This window comes from Eublepharis macularius, chromosome 15 (assembly GCF_028583425.1).
Source record: "Eublepharis macularius isolate TG4126 chromosome 15, MPM_Emac_v1.0, whole genome shotgun sequence".
NCBI classification, from domain to species: domain Eukaryota; kingdom Metazoa; phylum Chordata; class Lepidosauria; order Squamata; family Eublepharidae; genus Eublepharis; species Eublepharis macularius.
The window spans coordinates 32,748,469-32,762,520 of NC_072804.1; the positions used below are offsets into that span (position 1 = coordinate 32,748,469).

A 14,052-nucleotide genomic window follows, 5' to 3' on the forward strand; every position below is an offset into this window, starting at 1 on the left:
AAGATCAGGAATGAATTAGAGGGGGGAAATGCCACCTTTTAGGGGAATATCCACTAGATAAATCCATTGTTAACTTTTCAAAATAAATGCTCGGACTGGAGAGCATCTGCAACATTCTTTAAGCATGCTCTGTCATGATAAGTAGTACCCAAACATTTGAATTAAGGGGCATGCTTTCCTGATGAGAAGAAACAGATAAACAGACCTGCCCCTCCCGCTACTTCTTCTTGATTAGAACTTAGCCACCATCTCAGTGTATTACTTTGTTGCTTAATGATTCCAAAACCACAAGGCTCACTTAACCTGCTCCAGTATCTAGTTTGAAAAGCTAATCATAATCTCTGACAAATTCATACAATAAGACAGAAATGCAAAGCAAGCAAAGAAACTAATTCAAATTTTGCCAGCTGGAATAGGAATTTAAATGACTTTGGATTCTTGGCAATATCAGGAAAGCTGCCATTTCTGTGCTGGCTCTAAAAGCTAGCTTGTCCTTGCTGATTTAAATCTCATTTGAAAGTACCCTGCCATCCCCCCCGCCGCCCCAATTCTAAGGGACAACATAAAATAAAATTTGAGCAAAAAAAATGATAGCCTCCTAGCCATATAATAACGGTAAAACAATCTGCTGAAATATGAAGCACCAAAAGCAATGGAAGTTACAGAAAACTCAGGAAGTGAAATAACTAAGGGTCAAAGTTCTTGGCTCCCTGGGAAGGTCACAGTCCCCAAGACAATGATTCCCGTAACTGAAGATTTAGGAGGGTAGTAGACTTCCAGCCAATGTGAATTTACTAGCTTGTAATACAGACCCCCCCTTGTCCTTAAGAGCTGTAAAAACAGCACGAAATTGGGCCTTCTTGAGAAACACAAAGCAGCCCCCCCATAAGGAAGGAATAAGTAACAGGGAGACAGAAAATGAGTCCCAGGGAGGTAGCCCAGTTTGAGGCCATGGGACTGTCTAAGTGGCTTCTGATGTGATGATAATAAATCGCATTTCAGCCACACACATTGCCAAACAGACTCTGAAGGAACAGCAAGCCATAGACTTTGCTAAAGAAGGGAAGTTCTCAGTTTGCTTTCAATAGTGGTAGTCCTTTTTTTAAAAAATCTTTTAAAAAGCACGTCTTGCTGGTTCTGTGTGGGAAAGTAAAAACCACAAAGGAAATAGAGTGGGAAAAACTGGATACGCTTTCATAGCTTTTACCTAAGAGACTAAATACTCTGACGTGTTCCATGTAGCAGCAATGTGCCCCATGCTCAGCCTGCGTTGGCTGCCCTTGCTGTTCCATCCAAATGGTTGAAATAATTGCCAAACTCACGTGAACTATCCAACATGGTCGGCTTCTAGCATTGGCCATTTGACTGGTCAGAAAACGATCTGGTCAGTCCAAAGTTGTCCAAATACTGCACAGCATTAATTTTATTGGCAGAACCAAAAGAAGGTTTGATACTAAAGCTGATCAAGTAAACAGTTAATCAATCGCTTGGATCTCGTGCAGCATCTGTGCACTTCCATCAACTCCCTCCTGAAAAATCTACCCTCCCTGGGAAGCTTCTGGGATTTTCCCCACAAGGATTTTTCTCCAGCTTGGCTTCTTAAGTGCATCAGTTTTCCCCTTCCTTTACACACAGAGCCAAACTAGATGTGACAGCAGCACCAGATCCTTCCCATGGCTGCTGTCATCTTTTAAAAAGCAGTTGTAGTTCTTTTAAAATTGCCACAAGGCCCTGATCCAGATTGTGCACATCTGCAGCCCCAGGAGTCCCCCCCCCCGCCCACATGCCTTTTCAGCAATGCAGGGCTATTTTGGCACCTAACAAAGTGCAGGGGGGGAATGGCCGGTCCTCCCCTGGACTCAAACCTGATTGGAGATGGGTGGCCTATTCATTCTGCCCATGTACTTGAGAGCACATTCCAGCTGGAAGAGGCACTTGACAACAACCCTCATATAAGAAAGCCATGTTCCACATCCCTCCCCCTTTGCAACCCCCAGCGTCCTCTGGACCAGGCAACAGACAATTATCCCATGTGCTGCAGGGTTCCCAGCGCAGTTTTTCATTTCCTGAATGAAGAGCACCTGGAGAGGTTGTAGGGAGTTGGTTCTCTCATGATCTTTTAAACTCCACTGGCACTGCCTGAGCTGAAGGTGTAGGAGAGAGCTGCCCTCCACAGCCGCCTCCAAGCACCTCTCCTCGCAGGGAAACCGGAGGAACTGTGGCATATGACTCTCTTGTACTCCTTCCAGACTTACCGATGGCCCTTCCACAAGTTGCAGGAGACCACCCCAGAGATCCATGCAATGTTGTGCAGGTCTCTGGGGCAATTCCCTATCTTCTGCTGGGAGAAGAGCTGGAGGGGAACATAATGCAATTCTCTCATGCTCTTTTTAGCCTTGTTGGTACCTATGGGTCTTAAAAGAGCACAGAACTGTGCTAGCATAATGCAGTGGTTAGAGTGCTGTACTAGGATCTGGGAGAACCAGAGTAGAATCCGTACTCTGCCATGGAGGTTTGCTGGGTGACCTTGGGCTAGTCAAACGCTTTCAGCATCACCTATCTCATAGGGTTGTTGTAAGGATAAAATGAAAGAGGAAAGGAAGTTGTAAGCTACTTGGGTCCCCATTGGGGACAAAAGTGGGGTATAAATGAAATAATTTTTTAATTCATTTACTTCATTTATACCTTGACTTTTCTTTCCAACAGGGACCCACAGTGGCTAACAAAGTTTTTCCCTTATCCATTTTATCCTGTGTGTGTGTGAGAGAGAGAGACTGGCCTAAGGTCACCCAGCGAGCTTCCACGGCAGAGTGAGGATTCAAACCTGGGTCTCCCAGATCCTACCCCAACACTTTCAGCTACTACACTTGGCTGGCTCTCCTTGTTGCATTCTGTTTCCTCCTTCAGGGGGATAAGCATGTATCTATGAACATGAAGCACTTCGTTGCACTTAGTTTACTCAGGCCTTCCCTAACTTGGAGCCAGTCCTGAGTTTAGATGGGTGGAACTGGAATTAATGCATATTGTTTCCCTGTTTATCCCTGCCTTCATTTCCCACCTTTTGTTGTCTGGCTCATGTCAATATTTTAAGTGTAATTTCTTCAGCGTAAGATTCTGTGGTCTTCTGCTTTATACTCTGCATTAGACCTGTGGTATACCAAGGGCAGTCTTGTCTGCTCTGCCAGGCAACAGCTCTCCAGAGTCTCAGACAGAGGTCTTTCCTATCATCTACTACCTGGTCCTTTCAGCTACAGATGCTGGGGATTGAACCTGGGACCTCTTGCATTCAAAGAGATGCTTTAGCATGGAGCCACAGCCTGTTCCCAACTGTAAAGCAACCAAGATGAATATAAAAAATGCAGTAACAATGGAAAACCGGAATATAGGGACAACAATACTGGCCTAACTTACAGACAGAGGGAGCTGGTGACTTTTGAGAGTTAGTAGGGCAGCATTTTCACTGGCAAACTTAGTGATTCTGAGGCCCAAGGCAAAAGTCAAAGATACCCCACACACACCCTTTATTCCCACTCAACCACCACTTTGTACAGCTTGCCAGCATTGCTGCTTCGTTCATTTTTTACTTTTGAAGAAGCTAGTCATTTTTGGTAATCTTTCATGTAATTTTTCTTCGCTTCCCACCCCCCTGCCCCATTTAGTTAATTTCGTTTCATTGCTTCTGATTCATCTTGCCAAGGTAGGCTGTAACATGAAGTTAGCAAGACTGATGAGGTGTGCCCATCATTTTTTTTAACAAAACGACTGATGAATAACACTAGCTAGATTGATTGCTTATGGGTGTCATTAAAAAAAAACCCCTATGAGCATGAGTGAAACGTAGGGAGACATCTGGAAATACTTCAAGGTGTTGGGGTTTTTTTTGCACTATCATACCAAATTGAAACAGATGAAAGCACTTTCCAGTTTTTGCATTCTACACACTGGGTGATGTAATTGATGGTTTCTTCAGTAGATCATACAGTATATCACTCTCCATGACCATTCCCCACCCAGCATGCACCTCTGGGCAATTTCCCATGGTTGCCTCGTAGGAAACACTGCTCCTGAGCGTTGTGTAGCTTCCTCTCTTACCCATTTTTGGACTTGTACAATATTCAAAAAAGAAACCTATGGGCTGAGAAACATCAGCGACACCCTTGTGAATAATGGCTTTTGCAGGAGCAAAGATGAACATCACTTTCAGGCCAAGTGGCACCTAAGGACCTTTTATTTAGGAATTCAATGAAATCACATGGCTTTAAGTTCCCGAATTCATGCATTCTTTTAGGAAAGCAAGAATACAGCCACAGACCCCCAAATAACCAATTCAACATAGCAAAGCTTTGAAAATATCAAAGAGCCCTTGCTTCTGGTTATGGCTTTCCTAGTTGTGGCAATGCACAGAAACCACCTTTCCTAGGGTCATCTCCAGCATTCTTGCTTGTGCCCAAAGCCTGTGATGAGAGCACGCCATAGAATACGGCCAAGCAGATTACATCACCCCCTGCAGCAAGGGAGCTCCTTTTCTCCTCTCCTGTTGCTCAGGGATTACTAACAATAAAGTGATACATTTAATCCCTTTTCAATATCCAGACACCTGTGACCAGGAAAAAGAAATCAGAGTCCGGATCAAGGCAGACCACAACCCATTTCTGACTGATTAGCTGCATTCCATCCTGCCTGTGAAAACTTGATGTGTTTGGAAGAAAGAAGTAACACGGGTTGTTTTCTCAGGCCCCAATAGGATGTGATCAGGACAGACACATCTGTATAATTGCATATCTGCATAATTTATGTCTAAAGCTCTGAGGGCAAACAGTGTGTCTAATTACAACTGGAAAGGACGTGTGGGTACAGGGAGCTGCAGTCTGCTCCCTCAGTCCCCAGCAGTTTGCCACTCCAGACATATTTTCCCCAATCCATTTCCAGCACCAGGAATGGAGTAGAGAAAAAGTATCCTACGGGCGATAGACTACAAGGCTGTGAAGCAGAGGAAGGGCAGCGGTAGAGCCTCTGCTTTGCATGCAGAAGGTCCCAGGTTCAATCCCAGGTATCTCCAGGTCAAAACAAGGATGCAACAGGAGGTGATGTGAAAGACCTGAGACCCTAAAGAGTGTTGACAATCGACTCCAACAGGACGGACTAGTGGTCTGACTTGGTATGAGAGAACAATGTGTTCAAGTTGACGGACTGTAGTTTGTAGTAAAGCATCTGCTTTGCTGCAACCGATCCTGGGTTCAGTCCCTAGCAACTTGAGTTTAAAACAGGACCAGGCAGTAGGTGATGGGAAAGACCTCCTCCGCCTGAGAGCCTGGAGAGCAGCCACCCATCAGACAAAACAACAGGGACTTAAACAGACCAAGTGTCTGACTCAAAAGAAGGCAGCTTCACGGGTTCAGTTCCACTCATCCACTGACGGTCTGGATATTAAGAGGAGCCCTCCTTCATACATAAATGGGGCAGGGCACACAATCAAATAAAAGAGGTTGCTCCATCACATCAAATTTGGCTGTTCGCAAAGAGGGGAATTGTGAAATTTAAAACCCGGTATGTTCTCGGCACACCTTGGCCCAAAAGACCTTCTGTCCTCTCCTATTTAACCTTTACTCCAACCAGCATCATTTGACTTGCTCAAAATTTATCCAACTGTTTCTTCCCTCCACTAACTAAACCAAGGACAAGCTCAAGACTTCCTGTGGCTCCTGAAAGACAACTAGTAAGAGAGTCTGGGCAGTGCAATCCCATGCAGAGTCACTCCAGTTTAAATCCATTAATTTAAATGAGCTTAGATTGGAGTAACTCTGCTCAGGATTGTACTCTGAGAGTTGAAAGAAAAGCTAAAACACATACTACACACACGGACTCTCGTTCACTGAGCATACAGACAGTTCTCTCTTCCTGATGAAGGCAATGCTTGGTAAACAAGAAAAGCAATGAAAAATCTGATGCTTCATCCCCCCCCTTTGAAAAACACAATGAAATGGAGGACGTGGCCTCTCTCTCTCTCTCTCTCTCCCTCCCTGTGTTGGGATACAAAGGATCAACAATCTCTCCCTCCCCATCCCAGCATTTCTTTAACTCACCTGTCTGTCTCCAAATTCTCGTTCTCTGAGTCCAAGGCTGTCTTCAACTTTCCCTTCCAAAACTCCTGCATGCAGCCTGAATACTCTGATTGTCTTTTGCCAAGCTGTGACGTACACACCCACTTGCATATTCCCTCTAAACATCAACAAGCTCCATCCCAAGACAAAGTGGTCAATTTATTACATTGAAGGGGGGAGGTCTCTCTCAGTGTGCAACTGAGTGTGGCATAAACTACACACTTCAACTTTAGCTTCGCCTTATAAACTGTGGCAGATCAATGATTTAGCTCTGGAAAGAAGTCTTTACGTTGCGGTTGCATGCAAGGCCAGTGAGAGACATGCATCAGAGTGCAAATGGGGGAATTGCCCCTGGGGATCTTGTGAATGGGATTTTCAGTCTCTAGATACAGATATGAAGTTTTTGTCTACCTCTGCACACAGGGTCGGTGCCAGAGGTTCTGGCGCCCGAGGCGGCGTGTGCACGCGCGCCACTGACTGCGTGATGACATCATCACTGATGTCATCACGCACCGCAGGGGGGCTGGGAAGCTCACGGAGCCCCAAGCAGAGAAGCTTCAAGCTGCTGCTGGGGCAGCGCGCGGAGGCTGCTCCGTGCACCACTCCAGCAACAGCTCACGGCTTCTGCGCCCAGCTGGGGCAGAGGAGCGCAGCGGAGCTGGCGTGGCTGGCTGCAGCAGCAGCTGCAGCCAGCCAGCCCCGTGCCGCCACCACCACATGCCCCAGCCGAGCGCAGAAGCTGTGAGCCACTGCTGGGGCAGTGCACGGAGGCTGCTCCGTGCGCCACCCCAGCAACAGCTCACGGCTTCTGCGACCGGCTGGGGTGGAGGAGCACGCAGCGGAGCTGGCGTGGCTGGCTGCAGCTGCTGCTGCTGCTGCAGCAGCCAGCCAGCCAGCTCCGTGCTGCCACCGCCACGCACGCCAGCTGGGCGCACAAGCCGCGAGCTGCTGCTGGGGTGGCGCACGGAGCAGCCTCCGTGCACCACCCCAGCAGTGGCTCACAGCTTCTGCGCTCGGCTGGGGTGTGTGGCGGCGGCGGCAGCAGCACGGAGCTGGCTGGCTTGCTGCAGCAGTAGCTGCATCCCAGTCATGCCAGCTTCGCTGTGCGCGCCTCTGCCCCCGACACCCCCTCCGGCGCCCCTCCAAAGCCCGCGCGCCCGAGGCCACTGCCTACCTGGCCTCCATGGGCGCGCCGGCCCTGTCTGCACAACATGGGACTTAAACAGCTGGCTCTCAACATTAGACAGGGCGGTGTGAATGCTGCAATTCTATGGAAGTGTAGAAAAGCCACAGAACATTTTACAGTAGCTGCAGAATTCAGCCTTCAGCTTTCACATTTTTTTAAAACAAGGGAGAACAAGTTTCTAGTCCCTGTGGCTCCATTGCTATGCTTGAGCATATGCACATAGTGGGTGATGCCTGTTGAACTCTCAGAATCTGGTAGCTTTGGGGTAAGAGACTGTGAATGCACAAGTACCTTCAAGTAAGCAACCAGAACACACACAATCCTGCTGTAGTTTTCTGCATTATGGCAGCCATGCTTAGTTTCATTTGGGCCAGGATCCTCCAGGGCTTAGTGCTGGAATCTGCTTTCCATTCCACGGCTCAGCCCGGGACCCACAAAGTTTTTAAAAAAGCACCTCTGAGAACGTGCACAACCTTTCTTCTCACTGTTGAGTAATCATTTCCAGCTTTATATCCCAAAGCACTGCTCTACATTCATATATAATGCTATTTTTATATTTATTCCATTAAAAGATTCTTAAAAACTCTTAGAGGAAAAACTTCATAAGAGTAAAAATAATCAGATTTGGAGAGAATTAAGGGTAGAATTATAGGGGAGTAGAATGTCAAGGGAACACAGTTAAATTCTTAAGGATTAGGTAAAATATGTATTTATCTGAGATCAATTGCATGATGTTGTTTGGCCAAGAGATAGGGCAATTTTTCACCACCCTCCATGGTTGTTCCATTTGGGGAGGTGCTCCAAATAAGATTACCATTCTAGGGATTTTACATTTATTTTATTTTTATAACTCACCCCTCTCTCCAATCCAAAATGGCATACATCATTCTCTTCCCCTCACATTTATCCTTACAACAACCCTGTGAGGTAGGTTAGGCTGAGATTGTGTGACTGGCTGAGACTATATCACCCAGGGAACTTCCATTGCAGAGTGAGGATTCCAGCCGGGGTCTCCCAGTTCCTAGTCTGACACTCTAACCACTGCACCAACTGGCTCTAGATGCCACCCAAGTTTGCCATTGCTGGGCTCAGAATATATACCTTCGTTGCTTATATTTGGTAGCCCTGAGAGCCTTCTTGGTGTAGGTATCAATCCAAGCCAGAAAAGAACCTCTCTCATGTGCACTTCATTAAATCTGGTAGCAGCTATGACATGGGAAAGTGATTTGATATGGTGGCATTCAAGGTGCAAGGGAGCCTGGAACATGTATTTTTTCCCCTCAGGATACATGATGAACCTTGAGGACTACATTTGGTAGGATTTCGGCCCTTGATACTGCTTGAAACAACCTATGAGGGGCTAAGGAGGGGAGGAAGGGAAGGACATGAGAGAAGTCTTCCTTCCCAGTGAATTGAATTCTGTCTTCCAGAGATACTCAGATCAGTCTGACAGCCAAGCTACAAGTGACGCCTTACAAGGTTGGACACTTGTCAGCTTACCTCAAGTTTTGATGGGAAATGTAGGCATCCTGGTTTTACAGCTTGGCTCTCCATTACAGCTGCAAGACCAGGATGCCTACATTTCCCATCAAAACTTGAGGGAAGCTGACGAGTCTCCAACCTGTGTCAGACATCACTTGTAGCTTGGCTCTGAGAAGAAGAGCCTTGCCTCTCTTTAAAGAAAAAATCTTTAGGCCATTTAGGTTGGGAAAATGGTGCAGGGGGGAGACTTAAGTTCCCTCAATCTGTGTGCCACAATTCCAATATGAGTCAGCCCCCCTGCATGCCTGGTGATATCCTAGACCTTAAGAGGATGCAAGGAAACGTAACATGTCGTTAGGAGCCAGGGTCTGAATCCAGGGAGTCTTGTATCCAGAGAACAACAACACTGGCCTGAATCAGTGTAATTCTGAGGTAGTGTGTGTGTGTGTGGGGGGTATGTTCCAAATACTGGATGGGGAGGACAAAGACCGATGCCAACCAGCAGCCACAGCGAGCTTTGCACTTAAGTTTTCCACTCTGGAAACTGACTGTTTATCTCAAACTGTCAAAATTCATGCCAGGATTGTACTGCTTTTGCCGTTCAGCAATATGGCACATGGTCTCCTCACATTTCCAACCTCAACAAACAGACCAGAACAAAAATGCAATTGAATAGAGGACCTTTTTTTAGAGAGAGAGAGGGGGGGAAGCTTCCCTAGTGCCTCAAAGGGAGTTCCCAGAAAGAGAATAAAGGGTTGGATCCCGTTAGCTTTTCCACTGGTGAAAAGGGAGGAGGGAGTGCCCTTTGAGCACCAAAATGGTGGTCCCTATGCAGGGGATCTGAACAGACAAAAGCAATGTTGGGGGGGGTAGTAAGGAAGGGAATGAGCTTTCCTGCTATTTTTTTCCTCTGAATCTCATCTAATTTCCCTCATCTTATTCATATGAGGGAAATTAGATGAGATTGAGAGAAAAAAAAGCAGATTTCTGATCTCTGTCGCTTCAGTTGCTGGCCCCAAACTGATAGAGCTAAACTACAAGTGATGCCAGAAAGGTATTTTTTAACATGTTGGGGACACAATGTTACCTGGGAACTGTAGTTGAAAACAGCCTATGTCCCCAGCATGGGGAGACAGGGGAGGGGAAGAGCTTTTCAAAGACAGTTTTCAAAGACAGAGAGCCGAAACAGACGTTACGAATTACACGTGTTCTCCACGCGATTGAACTTACACGTGTTCCCTGCTGGGTTTGCTGTTCACTTGCTGTTCACTTGTCAAGTGGGATTGCAGGAACTCTAAAACTGTTTTCTTGCAATCTCAATCGAGAGAGGAATACAGGACCCTGTCCCTAGCACAGGGAAGCAGGGGAGGGGGACAGCTGGTAGTCCATCTCTCCACTGAGAATGCAAGAAAACCATTGCAAAGTAGCATAAATCTGGGGATCTCAGACTCCCGTTTTTTCTTAGGGAAATTATTGCTTGCAAAAACTAGCAGATACCATTACAAATTAAGACTGTCAAGAAAATCTCTGTTTCTGTTGTCCTGAATAGGCTACTGACTGTGTCACTAGATCAGACAGCTCCTCACAAGGCAAGATAGCTCCTTACAGGCGAGATAGTAATAATAAAAACTATAAAGCAATAAATGCTTGCTTTCAATAAGCCACTGTATGCTGTATGAGTAGAGGCCCTTCCATCCTGGACACCTCTGGTCACCAAGCAACAATTCATCTCACCAAGCGTTCTGCATGGCAATTTTGTCTTTGATAGCTCTCTGCAAGGTTTAGCAAGTTAATGGCTTGGAACGCAGAATCCTCTGGGGGCACCAAACATGATGTAAGGATTTAGGTGCCCGCAAGGGCCCAGCACGTCTGGGGGAAGCTGACATGCACCGACTTGGGGGTAGTTTGGACAAAAAGGCCTGTGAGACAACAATCTATGAAAAGTAGCCTCCTTTTGCTCCCAAGTGGACTCCCTAATTTTCTCATTCTGGACAGAAGACATTTCCTTATCCAAATTTCATTTCCAGCTGGAGAGAATTTAAAGTGGTTATAAGAGGCTGCACTTCCAATGAGATTTTCTACTTGGAAAGAGACTTAGGACATTTCTTCTGTCCCTGTCATCTCTGACCAAAGAGGTTTTGCAAAAAAAAAAAAAAAAAGAGGTTGGTGTATTGTGGACACCTGTGGCAATAGTGGTGGCTGCTGTAAAATGTCTCAACAGAGACACATTGCCCCACGGACAAGTCACCCCACACAGTATCCTCACACATTTTACCCTCTTGTAATGCTGATTTCTTCAACTGCCCAGTTTATTTAATTTACTCTCCCCTGGGGGATGTGAGGCAGGTGGATTCATTTTGTGGGAAGAAACAAAAAAGTGCAATTCAGGGGGACTGTGACCTCATATATACATATTAAAAATATGTATTTTCTTCATTTATACCAAATCTTTCTCCCTGATGGGGATCCAAAGTGGTTTAGAACATTCTCTGCTCCACTTTATCCTTACAACAGACCTGTGAAGTAGGTCAGTTTGTGACTGCCCAAGGTCACCTAGCAACACCTTTTCTGCTACAGATCGTTAAAGGGGGTGTACCCATCAACCCATCTTCCTTCAATGTAAACGTTTTTCTCATAACCACAATGAACCTGGTAGTTATGTAATCTCTAATTTGTAATAGGATTGAGCATTAAAGAAACAGGACTGGGTAAAGAAGCTTGACTGGTATGAGCTAAGAAAGCAGGGTTTGACTAGAAGCCAACTACAAAACAACCAGTAAGCCAAATATCATTAGGGAAAGCTTCATATAATCACTGAAATAAAAAATGTGATCACATTTTAAATTTCCATCACACATCAGCCCTTGGTTTCCTAGAGTTATTTCAGTACTGGTAAATTCATTAGGATGGATGGAAAGCATGACAAACAGAAAATACTGGAAACTGACTATATATAGATTGCTGAACAAGAAAAGTAAATATGCATGACAATATAAACTGTGATGCCATTGACCCAGTATGGACTATTCCAACCAGGGCCGTCGTCACACGGGCATCTCTTCCATTAAATTTACAGCATATAGCGTCCTACCTGTTATCGGCACAGTATCGTTTCTTTGGGTCACCTAACGGCTCTTCGTGCCACCAGCTGTCCACACCGAAGCACTCTGTTCTGTTCTCTCTAACCGCGCAGAAGCAGCTCCTCCCCCCCCCTTTTTTTATTATTCTGGCGTTTAATTCCGCTATAACGGAATAACAGCATATAAACATTCCGTTAGAGCAAAACATTACGACCCTTTTGTTTTTCCAACTTTGAAATTATATAAATAGCCCTTTGCCCGCAGAAAACTCCCTGTCTGACATGATCCCCATCGCTGAAGACTCAGCCATGGCGATTGAGTCATTTTTACTTCAGCAGAAAGTTTGCATTGTGTTATGTCGTTATGGCATTATAAGGACATAATAAAATAAAAAAAAGGGGAGTCGCAGGAAGAAATGGATTCTGGGATTGAAGGGAGGGCATAGGATGTTGTGAGGCGAAATACATCGATGTGAGGCATTCACACAGAGGCACAAAATAGCGCAACTATCAAGCACAAAGCAGAAGAGAGAAAATCGCTACAGTGTTGGAATAAGGTGGGTGTTTGCCAGGAAATAGCGCCATTTTAGCGCTAAATAAAAGCCCGTGTGATGACGGCCCAGTACTGAAAGCTAAGCTACAAGAGAAGAATTACACGAGGAGGAGGAGCACGTGAAGGGAGTCGCAAAGTTAGCTGGGATGCTGAGTTTTAAAAGAGATTGGAAGGCTTTGTCAGTTTCCCCTCTCTACAGAGCCAGGGAGATCACTGCTCAGAGGGTTTGTTAATTTCCTCTTTGCCTCTCAGAAGGGGAGGTGAAACTGACAGAGCCTTCTGGAGGCAAAGAGGAAATTAACAAACCCTCTGAACAGAGATCTCAGTGGCTCTGTAGAGAGGGGAGATTGACAGAGCCTTCTGATCTGTCTTTTAAAACTGAGAGCCAAGCTACAAGTGACAAATTACACTTGCCTGGCAAGTGAACAGACTCACGTGTATTCTTCCCAGTTCACTTGCCGTTCACTTGCTCTCCACTTGATCAAGTGGAGTGCAACTGAATAACAAGTGAACAGGGAGGGATACACGTGAGTCTGTTCACTTGCCAGGCAAGTGTAATTTGTCACTTGTAGCTTGGCTCTCAGCTTCCAGCTAACATTGCGACTCCCTTCATGTGCTCATCCTCCTGTAATTTGTCTCTTGTAGCCTGGCTCTGATATTCTGTAACTGGGGATACTGGAGAATGAAGCTGGATCTTATGAATGTACAGCTGTTTCCCCTCCCTGTTAAAGAATAAGTTAGGTAAGTGATCTTACCTGGAATCTGAGCGAGACAAGACCAAGAACAAATATTTTGCAGAGACTCGAAGTCCAGTTTCACCGCATAGCTGGGCTCCTTTTGATGATCCGCTAAAGGCCAGGAGTCTGAGACCATAAAGTCATAGTCCTAGAAAGGATCAAAACAGACATCCTATTGAATAACCTCTCTTTATGAACATAGAAGACTACTGCTGCAAGCCCTGCCTGCCCTTTATCAAAATAATAAGCTTGGTATGTTCCTTTCAGGTGAAAAGATGCCACACTGCTCAATTCTTCTCTGTCCCAAGAAGGCATCCGCTGAAAACTGACTGCACAGCTATTCGGGAACCCTTAAATTCCACATGTTCATGGGCTTCAGAATTCAAATTCCCCTAAGCACACAGCAGATCAAGAAAGATCCTTCTGAACATCAGTGCACCTAAGCCAATGATATCTTGGTGTCAACACAGGCCCACTGTGACATGACAGCAGGTCAGCCAATGGTCTTGAGAGTAGTGGGACAAGCAGAGGAGGTGGAGGAATTGGAAGTCAGTGCTATCACAGGTCATTATATAATGTGGGCATGCGTTGCTAGCAATGTCAGCACATTAAAGAAATTTGTAGTAACCCAATTGATTATAAAATTTACACCTTAAAGCATTTTATGAAATGCAATTTTGTACACACCAATTGCATCATTAAAAATACTTCTTATTTAATATTTGTGGGACAAACTACTAGACCTTTCAGTACTAAGACATCTCAACACAAAAGCAAAATCTGTGCTGGAGTACTGGACGCTCCCCTCACAGAACATTTTTACAACATAAAGAAGTGCCAACATATATAAGATTTTCTCTGTGTGAAGAAGCAAAAAGAAGCAGAAACAATATTCCAGGGGGCATTTGGAGCTT

At 45.5% G+C, this 14,052-nt stretch overlaps 1 protein-coding gene across 1 annotated transcript in view; it reads right to left on the reverse strand.

Moving 5' to 3' along the window:
* Positions 1–14,052, reverse strand: part of COL8A2 (collagen type VIII alpha 2 chain) — a 197,070-nt gene that overhangs the window by 36,208 nt on the left and 146,810 nt on the right. Inside the window, exon 3 of the mRNA XM_054999578.1 lies at positions 13,157–13,286. The gene's annotated coding sequence lies outside the window, so the exon portion shown is untranslated. The remainder of the gene's footprint in view (positions 1–13,156; positions 13,287–14,052) is intronic.